At 46.5% G+C, this 13,447-nt stretch overlaps 1 protein-coding gene across 2 annotated transcripts in view; it reads left to right on the forward strand.

Moving 5' to 3' along the window:
• Positions 1–13,447, forward strand: part of LOC111269562 (uncharacterized) — a 52,865-nt gene that overhangs the window by 1,763 nt on the left and 37,655 nt on the right. The window lies entirely within an intron of this gene.

Below are 13,447 nucleotides of genomic sequence, written 5' to 3' on the forward strand. Positions count from 1 at the left end.
AAACAGGGGAAGACCGTGAGGAGGATAAACAGCGAATAGGAATGCAAACGGACAGGATAGCAAAACATTGTCCTTGAAAATTGCTGACTGCCCAAAGCACCGTAAACAGAGACATTTGGCATAGGTTCATAGCATGTTCGCTTGATAGAAAGATCCGACCGAGCGACTCTACACTGTAGTATGTTCCATATGAAAGGATCGCGTCATTGTAGTCCCGGTCCTGCGGATTCGTGGACAACAGATCGACACGTCACGTACAAAAGTAGATACATGTACGTAATGAATCTTATGTAATAACTGTACAAACGTGACGACGATAACATTTCATTTGTCCAAAAAAATGGTTTTCGATTGAGACTAAACTCTTTGTCACGATTCGAACTTGTTCCTTTAGTATTGGCCAAGCTAGCTTTAAGAAATTATTTATCGGTGTTGAACGACACATTTTGTCGGAAGATTATATATATGTCCGGCAGAGATACGGCCGCATTATCGCTGCGCCATCTCCGAAGGCCTGTTCATTATATATTATCCTTTGACGGTTCTTCTGTCGATAATCATCACCGTCAATATAGCATCGATTTAGCAAACACTAATCCTAAACTAATAATGCTATTGTCAGTGGTTATGTTTTGGCTTACGACAGAGATATCTCGTTGCCAGCCAAAATAGGTAACATTTCATCGAATTTGATTATTATCTCTGCATCTGATCACCTTCTTTTCTCGTGTAGCCGTCTGTGATCTGAAGTGGGTATTTATATCCCTCTTCAATGCAGCTCGGCCGTGCAGCTCGTCTTGTTATTTTTAAGGGCAAAGCGAACGTTTACAACAGAAATTGGACTTGTTCCAAATTGGCATTAAACCGTACGTGCAGATCCTTCTCAGCGCGGAACAATTTTGCCTTGCCAGTCGTTGGTGGGCGAACGTTCCAGCCCGAAGCGGAAGTGCACAGACGATTTGGAAACGTTAATTTCGCATTGCATAATACTAGTAATAATCATAATACAATACGCATACCGACTGATATTTGGTTAACCCTGTCGTAGTGTGCTTTCAGCCGGGAGTGCGCGGCAAATCTAAAAGTTAGACGGCAGTTCATCGAAATTCTAATCCAAATAATTCGTCTGCTACAGCTGACGCCAGGGGTAAAGTAAAGCCAAAGTGGAACCGTATGAGGTCATCCGATTGCCAAATCAGGTCTCAGCACCAGCGCGACGAGAACGCTTAGATGCTTGCAGGACTTATCAGATGACCTAATCAACTTTGAGTGGTCTTTGATGATGAGGTTAGAATTCTGATGAGTTCTTGAAACGGGAGCAAGCGTTTTCGCGAAACTTATCTATGCATGAAGTTTTGAGCGGAATGAGCTTGGCGTCTGGTGCGACTACCTTAGCCCCAGAAGCTTCTGCGCTGAACTGCCACAGTTGATTATGACTAGGTTTATGTAGGCTGGTACTTACTTCATAAATCGAAAGCTGTTTTGTACCCAAGTAGCCACGTGGCTGACAAAATACGAAAGTGTGACCAGGCGGCCGTCTATATTTCTGATCGGAATCAACAAACGGTTCATGAACGGTCTTTTTTAGAATAGGGAAACTAGCTAATTTATGTAAACGTACGTTTTATCCGTCGTTGGGTAGGCAACTCACGAATTCACCCTTTTTACGAATTCGGCGCGGCCTGAAAGTTTCTCGTCATGGGGGTGGTTGGGTTAGGGTACGGCTAGCCGGAATCTATTGTCTTACTAGGAGCAGAAGATCTGAATAAATCATCGCTTTCGTTCTCTTTCGCCATTTTTTTTTTTTTATCAAACCCCCTTGTCCTTCCGGTAAAGCTGAATTCCTCCGTGTAAAGAGAGAGACAGAACACTGTGTCCTAAATTATAGTTAAAACTCACTGTCTTCATCCCGCGTTTACGCCCGCAGTGCCGTGCAACGAATATTGACGCCCAAGGATAAAGGCGAAAGACCCAGCCTTATTTCTCACGCAGGCAGTATCAGTCAATCTCTGCTATCCCTTCTCTTCAGAAGAACTTCTAAGCTGGTAGCTCTGAGTAGGTCGTAGCTCCAAAAGATCGTGATCAGAATAGTAGGCGCTGCCGGCTCGTGGTAGTGATGCTGCTATGATGATTCAAAGTTGCAAACAACGATCGGACAACCAATCTTGGTATAACAAAGACAACAGGATCGGCGCTCGGGTTGTAGCCGCAGTTCTCTCGTAGCCGATAGTATACTTAAAGGCCAAACCTGATTTCGTTTAGGTCCTGCTGCTCAGACCTCACGTCTCAAAGGTGGCTCTGCTAGTCCTGCAGATCTGTGACCGGTCACTGGTGACAGCGCAAGACGGGACCACCACCAATCGTGACCTGTGCGCTGTACACAGTTTATGACCTTTAGAAAATCTAGCCGAATTGTACACCTACCTTGAGACGGGTTAGGTGTCTCTGTGCATAGCTAACCTAATATAACCTTAAGTTAGCTAAGCCGCTCTCTTTCTGGAGTAGAGAGCCTGAAGCCAACGGCAAACGAGGGAGAGGTTCATTAGATAAGCCGCCCGCGCCGAGGCAATTCCGCCGCTACTGGGGACGCCTGAATCTGATGGATCCTCCGCATTCCAAGGTTTCCCCCAGTTAACACCCCCCCACTCCACTTGCAATCCTCTTTATCATTGTCCTACGAATCCTCTCAGTTTTGGTGTTTTTTGCTAGCCGACGCCAAACACAATCGAATGCGAAACACAAGTTGATAAACCCTATTTTAATACTTCACACCCGGTATAAATACCTATCGTGTTTATACAAATGGTTCTCTAAAACAATTGTATCTCTAGTGTGAGGTAATCATACTTAATGCACCCGCAAACTGAAAGCATTTCTGGTGCGAGTAATGCCATTTCCAGATCTCAAACGTCCATTAGTAGCTGCAACCATGAAACACACGATAAGGAAGCCTATATAGTAATAGTACCGAACGGGTTAAAGATGGGCAGACGTCGAAAGCAATTTGTGATTTATCGATTGTCCCTGTTAAAGCTGTGACATCTCCGAAAGGCGGTAACGATAATGGCGATCTACCCTTGGGTGCCTTCTCTTGGGTATTCAGCATCCAAGCTTTGGCTCCTAACTAGTCGCAAGCTGACTAATCATGTCGACTTTGTGACGTGCATCGATATTTTATAGAGATTTATAAATTGACAGTGAAGTAGACAAAAGCATGACAGTACCAGGGGCAGCAAGAAAAAGTTAGGAGGAAATAAGTATTCAAAGCTTTTTGTAATTTGGTTCTACCCCATGCATTCGTTCATAATCTAGTGTCAGATGGACGCTGCTATGGTCTCTCAGCTACAGCATGTACAGATCAATACGTAATTTAACAGTTCGATGCCGAAAAATCCTTTGAGGACATGTACCTCAGTCTTTGGTAGCTTCTTGGAGCTCTGTGAATCTAGAACGGGGAACTGGCACAGTACGGAATTAGAAGAAACCCGTTATTCAACCTCAACTCCACCTTTGCTTAGGCCGCTTCCTCGTCTATATATGAGTGAAAACCATAGACTTTTTCTTCCCATACGGTCTGTGTCTCAGAACACTTCCCCATCAGCGCCACAGCAAGCCGTCATCTCTGAAACGATGAGTAAGGATAGCTTCTTTCGATTGAGGTTGTCGTTGTTGTTGTTGTTGTTGTTGCTGCTGTAATTGATGAAGTGTTTCTTTGAATGGATGTTTCTCTCAGCAGAATTCTTCGTCGACGATTGCCACCGCCGAAGCGGACGGAGGTTGCTCCGCGTGTTCCTTGAGCGCGAAGTCATCATGAGCCATTGTTGTTGCTGCTGCTGCTGCTACTGCTGCTACGACGATATAGTCAATCCTCCAGTTATTGCTTGGACGGCCATTGCCGTCACGAGCACTTTAAGCAAAGAGGAGGTTCCGCAGGGTGAACGCGAACCTTCGGTCGACTTTGACGTCGTCGGCTGGCGTGTGATCGCCTTTCAGAAGAGCACGGCGCCTGCGCTGCGGCTGCTGAAATCGCTCACTCAGAACAGCCAGCCAGACCGATGTCTACGGAGGGCAACCACATCGACAAGCGAACACAACAGTATAGGTAGTAGCCGAAGGAGCAGTACGATAGCCACAACTCAGCCTACCCAGACAGTCCCATGCTGTGCAGACGGTGCCATTGGAGCCAGCCCAGTCTGGGCCTCGATGAAACTCCTGGAAGAAAGCCCATCAACTAGGCCCACCTTGAGAGTACGGAGGGGCATAGTTCTATACTTCACTTTTCGCTGCTGGCTATGAACAACTTTGCAGTGGGTATCGTTGAGGCTGTGGTATTCGCGGTTGCGTGGACAACAACACATTGCAATGCGTGATCGTGCGCGCATGGATCAATGTCCATGTGAGCCAGTACAGCCGTATCTTTGGATGGCATATAGCACTTTACACCGGGAATGAGATTTTGCAATATGGGCCTTCCTTCTCGCGGATTTCCGCGGGAGCCTGAAGTAGGTCCGGTTGTGCCGTGGGCTTCGCCTAGCGAATGTCTCCCAGTAGTAATGCCTTATGGTTCAAATCCGGAATGATTCAATCAATAGGGAGAAAAGCTAAAAGTTAGTCTCGAATTTGAAGAAAAAAAGTAAAGATGTGGAGCCAGTTCAAGTTAGGATTCTGAGTTTTGAGATGACATTATAGAGTGTCTGTGTATTTGTACTTATTGAATGGCTGTGTATCAATTGTTACTTTTACTTAATGACATGAATACATGTTTACTTCGTACATTATATAATGATATCCGTGATAAAACAAAATAAGGATCAACATATGATGTTAGGGACATATTGGTTTTCGTGTTTTTAGTTCTAATGTAGATAATAATTGCTTATTCCGTGGTACTAGTATGTAACTTCTTTATTGTTCATCGTACAAGTAAGCTCGTACGAACTTGCATTCCGTGGCAATATCGGCTGTTGCAGGAATTCGTTAAACCTTTCAAGTTCCTTCTCCGGCAGTTCCTTCCAGTCTGTTAATATATAATTATATGCTGCACAAACAACTGACAAAGTTCTTTAGTTTTCGACAGCCGAAAACAATGGCCTGATCGCTCCCGATGCGAACTGCTACAAGCGCTTCTTTGGCGACGGCGAGAAATACGTACGAGGACCGTCTAGAACCAACATTAAAAGCTATATCACAACTTTTATCGAGCCGCTACCAGAGTTAGATGCGTTCTTTGCGCGACACTTCAGACGCCAAAAATCTAGCTCGGGCAACTACGGCAGAAACCACCCAGCGCCATTTATTCGCAGAATAGCAAAAGTCCGAAGGCTAAAAGACAACGAAGTCTTTGCCCTTGTGAGCGCTGCTACACCCCCCGCACAGACTCAACCCCCTTCGGATTTGCTAAGTTCAAATCCTCGAATTCGTTGACGCTACCCAACGCCCGTCGCACCTCATCCCGTTGTTATCAACGGGGTTCACCCAGTGTTCAACCATTCAGGTCAACGTGGACCTCTTCGGGTAGCAAACCTCCACATAATAGGTATCTCGAGTATCGGACTAGACAGTGCGCCTGCCAGTCTACTGCAATCGTCTGCCTCAGACAGCGGTGCACTCGTCTGATGACTCGCTGGATTCACCGCGAACTCAGAGGTCTCCCTTCGTCAGTTGTTTCAACCTCTAGGTCTTTGCTTTCTTCTTCTTTCTGTCTTTTACTAAGCCAGCGAAAAAAAAGGGGGAATCTTTGCTCTCACCGTCTGAACCGTGTACTGCTTACCCAGTAGACTTTCTAGACCACGAAATAGCTCCGCTGAGAAAGAACACAGAATGTTCGTCAATGAAACATAGGGTAGAGAGCGAGGGGGGAGGCAGGGATGAGGAATGGTGCTCACGGGGTGTTTTGGGAAAGGCAAAACAGAATTGCCGTGGAGTGGCAAGGGCGAAAAGCCAGTAGTTAAACAAAAAGAATAGATTTCTGTGTCTTACGAAGTGCGAGGGCGACTTCGGGCTCATATAGAAGCGGGAAGTCGCCTTTTTCTGCATAGAGAAATTTGTGTAGCGCACAAACGCAACTGGATAAGAGAGAGTGAAACCCGCAAGCGTGCACGCGACACGATACCATGGTGATTTAGCGATTCCGAATAAATCGCCTGTTTGCGTCCGGAAAAATAGGTAGATGGACAGTTCACAGCAGCAGTAGAAGCAACGGATGACAATCCGCTAGCTACGTGTTGTTCGTACATAGGGACGGCCTATGGCAATGCTGGCGTCGACGGCAAACACCGACGTAACAAACCTGATTTCTGAGTCATCGCATCCTATACGAAGACTCTCGCTGTGAGGCTGTTGTGAGCGATGTGGGATAGTGGGTAGTAAAATTTCTAAAAGTAGGTGAAGTAGCTTAGGAACAATGACGGAACCGTCACTTACATACATCAGCACAGACACACGGACGGAAACTCACTGTCTGAAACCGTTCGAACGTAAACAGGAGATACAGCAATCGTAGTAAATGCACGCAGCAGGCGAGCAACGGCACATGGGACTTGCACAGCAACGAGCTGTATATTACCAGCGTAACCGCCGTGAGACGATTGAGGCAAGCCGCCAATAATGATCTGGTTGCAGACGGGATACAAGCGAAGGGGGTCAAAACAGCGAATTGAAAGATTGAGACCGTTTAGAGTCACGGGACCTCTGACGCCTTTGCCGCGATTACTTCGTCTGTTTCTTTACTGTTGTTTCTAGTACGGCTTCGAATGCTATTACGGTCGTCGTTACGAACGAGGCGGGGGTTGTAGCCGCCCATTGCAGACACGTTGGCGTCGGGGAGGTACTCGAGGGGAAGATAACTCTATGGAAGGGGGCGGAGATTCTTTGCATGTGTAAACGTTGCTCTCTCTCTTTTTCTTGTTCGCCCCAGTCGGAAGCCATTGGGCATAATTACGGTAGTAGCAGAAGTAGCAGCTCTAGACTATGGTACCACTGTTTCGGGGTGAATCTTTGCGACTAAACAAAGGACTCAAGGCTTCGACTGAAGTACTTGGGTATTTCGTAAGCTCCTTCCGATTAGCTTCAACCAAGATGAGTGAAATATGCAAGAGCGAAGGTACGATAACCAACGTATTGATAGTGCGAAGCACAACCTTCATTATTGATGTAATTATTGAGATATCGAAAATTGGCAAAAAAGCTGACTTTGTCGACAAAAAAATGGGCTTGAGATCGGCTTGGTCGCGTTTTCTTAGAACTTTATGCGCGAGGTATGCTTATTATGCATACGTAAATCTTAAAAACTAGGTTGTTTAGGAAGACTTAAGAGCCTGTAGAGGCGCAATACAAGGTTGCGCAGGCGTTTAGTACAATTGTTGAATGTGCGAGAATGGTAACCAATCAAAATGTCGAAAAGTGATGTATTACATACGATGAACTACCCTAAGTAGCTACGACTTCCAGATTGCGTCAAGTAAAAGCACTATAGTTAGAACACCAGTAAGCCAGCCAGGTCCCATTCAGTTTTATTTAAAAACACGTACTTTTATTCGCGAGAGAGAATAAATATGCCCAGGTGCCGCCTTTATATGTCTATATGTCCTATCTAAGCATTTCTACTGATATTTTTCGATTCTAAACATTACTGTTTTTGTCGTTCATCCTTAAATGCAACTTCTTTTTTTTTTTTTGGTTCTTAGAAATTAAAAAACTTCGAACGTGCACCCTCCTATTTTCTAGATAATGCTACTACAGTACAATTTATTGTTTTTCATTTCTTAGAACTGCATCTTTCATTTCTCGTTCTGGGGGCATCGTTAGCTTTGTTGTTTTTTGCCAAAGATCATCGCACGGAGATTGATAAAACAGCGTTTACCATGCCTTTTGTTCATTCACGACAACAACGAAGTACAAGACGGTCACAGTACGCGCTGAGAAGATCATGATCATCATTGTCAACATCAGTAGCGCGCTTTCATTGAGTCTAAGCAGGTTGAAGCGTTTCAAAACGTTATGACGCCCGCCAGCGTTCTTAGATCGACCCGCCCCGAGAGTCAACACCGGCCACGAGGCACTATAATCGGAAGACATTCGAAATCCGCATGTACCCACATGCGTTCACTGACATCGAACTAAAACCTACGGCAAATATCGCGAGAACTTCGACTACTATTGCTGCTACTGCGAGAATCTATAGCAGTGCCCCGCCAACACTTCCATCATCTCCGCCTCCCTATCCACCTATCTCTCTCCCACTTTCTTCGACTTTTCCCTGCTTGTTTTTGCTGTCGTCTGCCAAGCAGGACAAGCTTTCGACGATAGCCAGCGAACAACGGCATGGCTATCGATCGGTCTACCCATGCATCGAAAGTGGCAATAGCAGCGTCGCGTCGCAAAGTTTTCGCTTTCTGGCTATCTCGGACACGATGCTCCTGCTGTCACAGCAGCTTCTGGTCAGATCGGTCAGCCTCCAACGACAAACTGTGCGGTCAATAGAGCTTACTGTAGCACTGAGTGTGTGGCTGTTCCTGCGACGCGTCGGCAGTGACATTAAAACGGCGAAAAGTCACAACGAGGACGTGTGTCCACGTCCAGCTCGAACAACTGAGATAGTAGCTGTTTTTAACAGCACCGGCGGCAGCAGCAGAAGGAGAAGAAGAAACAGCATAAATTCGCTTTTATTCCGCCTCGTTGTGCAGTTTGTATGTAGTTTGTGCCTTCTTTCGGCCTTAAGTCGTAGCGAAATGACGGCAACAGGAACAGCAACAGCGTAAGATTCTACCCTCTACCATCCTCCCTGAGACGTTATCCCGCCCATATCTCGTTGGCTTTGTGCGTTTTCGTTGTTCCGGTTCTGTCTACCACCTTTTGGCCTGTTTTAATGCCGTAATAGTGCCTGTTGCGTCTGCCGTTGTTCTGTGAGATTCAGTGTTTTTCTTCCGTTTTTCTACTCGTATGAAATATTGTACATAACTAATATCAGATCCTGAGCTGATCGTCCGTTCCTGCGATCTCTGCTGCGTTATCGTTCCTTGGAGAACTCTCATTGCTACGCGTTGTTGCCTCCCCCCTATAATTCTTTCTCGTACGATGTTAGCTCACTGCAAACGGCTTCGAATATAGTGGGTTTACTGTGATTTCGTCTATGTCCCTTTACAGCAGGGCAGCGTTATTTGGCTTATGATACAAACAACCACTGAGTACGACTACCGATTCAGCCCCCCTAGACTGGCACTGCGTTACTTGAAAGGCACGCGAAAGGCTTGGACTGCGTTTCACCTCTTTGCCGTTCATGCCTGCTTCCATGCCATACCTTGTTTTTATTTCTGCTGCTGCTGCTGTTGTTGTGGTGGTGAAGACGGCAGCGGCCTTTGTTGGCGTCATTGTCGTCTGGGTCGTCACTGAGTCCTCCGGTGGTCCTGCCTTGTCGGCGCCGTACAAATCAGTGCAGTCGCCATTGTAATTATTGTCGATGCGGTAGCAGCCGAGGCCGAAGCCAAGGTAGACATATCTTACGTCGAGACGTAAACGGTCAAAGTCCAAACTGGCAACAGACACCACAGCAATGCCTGGGTTACGTGCCATGACCGGTCATGCGACCAACGACGAGATTGTGAAACTCCAGCGTTTGCTGCGAAACTGCGTCGTCTCCGCTCTCAGCCAGCCGGCGTATTGCCTTTACTGTTATGGCTGTCTCAGATCCTGCTGCAACCACCGCTATAATATTCGATGTTGCAGGGATGCCTGCGTTCGTCTCTTTAGGTTTAGCTTTGCCCTTTGCCTATCTTCTCATCATAATACTGTATGATGTTGATGGTGATTCTGTTGATGTGTATCCGCGTGATGGTGCTTAGCGTTGCCGACGTACAGTGTTTTTTTAGAACGGCGCACGCACTTTTTAACATGCTGGCGTTGTTGCTTTCATAGTCGTCGCCCCCTATTTGCTTGTCCGCTGTTGTCGGCTTCGGTAACCTATTGCTCCTGCTGCTACTGTGAAAGACTAGCCTGGGCCCTTTTACTGAATAACCTGACATTATACGGAGCGTGTATTGATGCTGCTGAGCTGAATATGCATGGATCTGATGACACAAATAGCATCATCCGCTCGAATAAATGACGCTCCTAATTATGGCGATAATGGCCATTTTGGTCGTATGGATGCTCGTGCCTATGCTCGGCGTTTCTGTGGATATATTGTGCAGCTACGGTGGCGTTGCATCTTCGTCGTCGCGAAACGGTACCTTGGCTAGCTAATCAAATCCGATCGGTTCGGTCTATCGATCCAGTCCACTAGTCTGATCGGGTCCGACCTGATCATCGCCGATCAATGACGACTCTTCCAAGAATTGAACACAGTCAGTATCAGAGGCTGTGGTGACTGCAATCACGTACTTACTCGTCACAGCTATCGAGAGAAATGTCGAGCTGCAGAATCACTAGGGGCAGCGTTATATTATATATAGTAATATATCAGTATAACAGTACGATCGTGCAGAGGATCGCATCAGCATGCCGATGCAGTCCTCTTCATTGTGCCTATTCTCCGTCCGGCATTCGCGGCGCAGAACGCCGTCAACGGCGAGGGAGAGCGGGTCGATGTTGCTCCAAACGGCAGATTCGACGATTCTTGATAACCCACCTTTCGATGAATTGACGACCAGCGAATACTTCTCCATGTCTCTGTATAAAGATCGTGGGTCGTCCTCGTCGTAGTCAATTTCTTCGTTATGAAAAACTATGATCAATACTAGTACTACATACTACTGCAACTGTGCGAATTCGAATATGACGAGCCGGCGGCGAACTGCGTACGCCGTGGAGTGCCGGTTTGTCGATGACCATCGATCGGTCAGTCAGGATCGCCGCTACGGCAGCGTCCCTCGTTCCTGTTCATCATTGTCCCAGAGCTGATTTTACCGTCTGCATACTTCAATTCGCTGTATTCTTTTCTTCGTCCTGTCATTTGAAAGGAACTGGCCGACGAATGTAAGCGCCGCTTTGGCGACAAAAGATGGCGCAGGAGACGGATGGAAAGGGGAAGCAAGAGAGGACGAATGAAGATATAGAGCTGTGAACTAGTGAAATAGGCCCGCTAAGAAAAACGAAAGGCGAAAAGAGTGCGGACAAGGGTAGTAGGCTGATGTACGGACGTAGCGCCGAAGAAATATCAACACCGGTAAAAGTAGCTGCAACTACAGTAACGTTCGGCTGCTTTTTTCGATTGTTTTCGTTTGGGGCATATGAATTGGCTTGCTGGCTACTCCCTCATTACAGCGGCCACCAATGGCCAAGCTTTACCTTAGCACCAGTGCCTGTCGGGATTAACAGATAAGTCGACAAAAGTACCAGTATCAGCAGCAGCAGCGCCACCAAAGCCAAAAGTCTCAGTAGTCTTTTAGTTGAACGAACGCTGCTTGTCTTATTGAAGAAAAACTCGGATGCGTCGTTAGAAACGTAGCGGCGAGGCGACAATTCATTCAGCGACAACTGCAAGCAATTCTAGATCGATCTGTGCTGCCCGAACGCACGCGTGCTTAGATAGTCAGCGCGTGCATGGTACTTCCAGGTTTGATGTTGTTGCGTTCCGCAGAATAACAACGAAAAACAACAGCAATAGGAAACACACGACAGCATAGAGGTGGAACGGGATCGAACAGAAAGAACAAAGAACGATTTTACAAGGAGGACAAGGAGCGGCTCTATTACATATAGAAATAACAATAACGAAAACAACGACGACGATAAAGGCCACCATCCCAACAGCAAGAACTCGACCAAAAAATAGCAGATCAAGCGCATAAACATGTCTAACGTTCTTTCCCGTGCTTCCCATTGCATCTAGCCCGAACGAACAGCGGCCCAAATACTAGACAAAGCAGACGAAATTAAAAAAGAACGCCCATAAAGTGTCTTCCCTTCAGAACAAACTCCAAACTCCACTTTTACTGAAGCAATGCCCCCGCTTTATTTGCCATTTTTATTTTATCTTGAGCGACGACAGCACCGATTACGAAACTGAAAAAATGATAGATTGAGCCGTGGGCGATAAGGCGCGTATAGAAACACAGGCTGAACAAAATACGTGCATTAAGAGCGACATGTTTCAGCGTATGGCCACATGCAGACATAAATAAAGACAGACAACGGCTACTGAGCAAAGGCACGGCGCACAGATACTGTACTCTTAAGGAAAAACTAGGCATCTTGCCATTCACGTCCTGCTTCCTAGAGGTCAAGCACCTCTGGACCTACAATGGCGCTGTCAGAGTGAAATCGTTGTTATTGTTGTTATAGGTGAACTTTCTGTTGCTTTTGATGTTGCTCGAGTTGTAGTGGTTGCGGACGTTTTTTTCCCGCGTACGAACCTAGCGATCTCCTATGATGCTTGAGTAGAAGCGCCTTCTACAAGCCCATCATAACGAAACGTACGCTGAAGGCAACATAGACCAGCCTGCAGCATAAAGCCGCGCGCGACAATGAGCTCTCCTATGAAACACAGACCTTTGAAGAACCGGTCTTTATACCGAAGCAAGCACTGACCGACCGCTAAAAACTGAGGGGAGACTATAGGGAAGCTCGAAGCGTGCTCCCATCTACGGGAAGTAACTAGCCAGCCACTTTACTTATTCACAGAAGCCAATGCCCCTGGAGAACAACATTAACAACGACGAAGACCACAATAACCTGCTTCTGCTGATGCTGCTGTCTAGGTATGGCGACCAAGGGCGATACGAAAATCAAGTGCTCTAACGGATTGGATTGCGGTCGTCAATACTGTTGGCTAGTAGGTAGCACAGTATCGGCTGAAACAACAGGTATGACCACGGTCGAGCTAAATAACAAGTATTATTTAGTACCGGGGGCAAGGGATAGGGGGCAGGGATGAGATGGAAGAACGGCCGGAGGAACAAAAGCGTCTGCTATTATGCTATAGTAACAATAAAGCCAACAAAGTCATCGACTCGAAAATAGAAGATTAGCTTGTTCGAAGGCTGCCTCTGTTATGTACGGTCCCGGCGGCAGCAGTAGAGTGGCGGCATCTTTTCTGCCACCTTTTTTATCTTTGCTCTTTGTTCAGATTTTATTGAACCTGGCTGGCTTACCCCGGGCAATCGTTCGGATTAGTGGGTGGAAGGCCCCCAGTGCCAATTCCGCCTGGTTTGGGTGGGCCATTACAGCTGTCAGCTGCTAAAACAGAACTGGGAGGTTGGAACGTACGTCGGGGACTTTACCCGCCGCTGAGACAGATGAGATGGCGCGGAATGGCTAGAAAATATGGCATTGCGAAATCGTAACGAGCGGACCGAGATACAGTTCAATCTGCTGTTTGTTTTTTAAAGTTTTTTTTTAACAGCAAATTGTTAATATTTGTCGCTTTTCTTTTAGAGAAGTTAAGCGCATGACAATTTTAGATTTCTACTGAAATGAATATAATATATTAGAAGAAAGCTGTTAATTTAAT

This window comes from Varroa jacobsoni, unplaced genomic scaffold, assembly GCF_002532875.2.
Source record: "Varroa jacobsoni isolate VJ856 unplaced genomic scaffold, vjacob_1.0 scaffold_1398, whole genome shotgun sequence".
Taxonomy (NCBI): domain Eukaryota; kingdom Metazoa; phylum Arthropoda; class Arachnida; order Mesostigmata; family Varroidae; genus Varroa; species Varroa jacobsoni.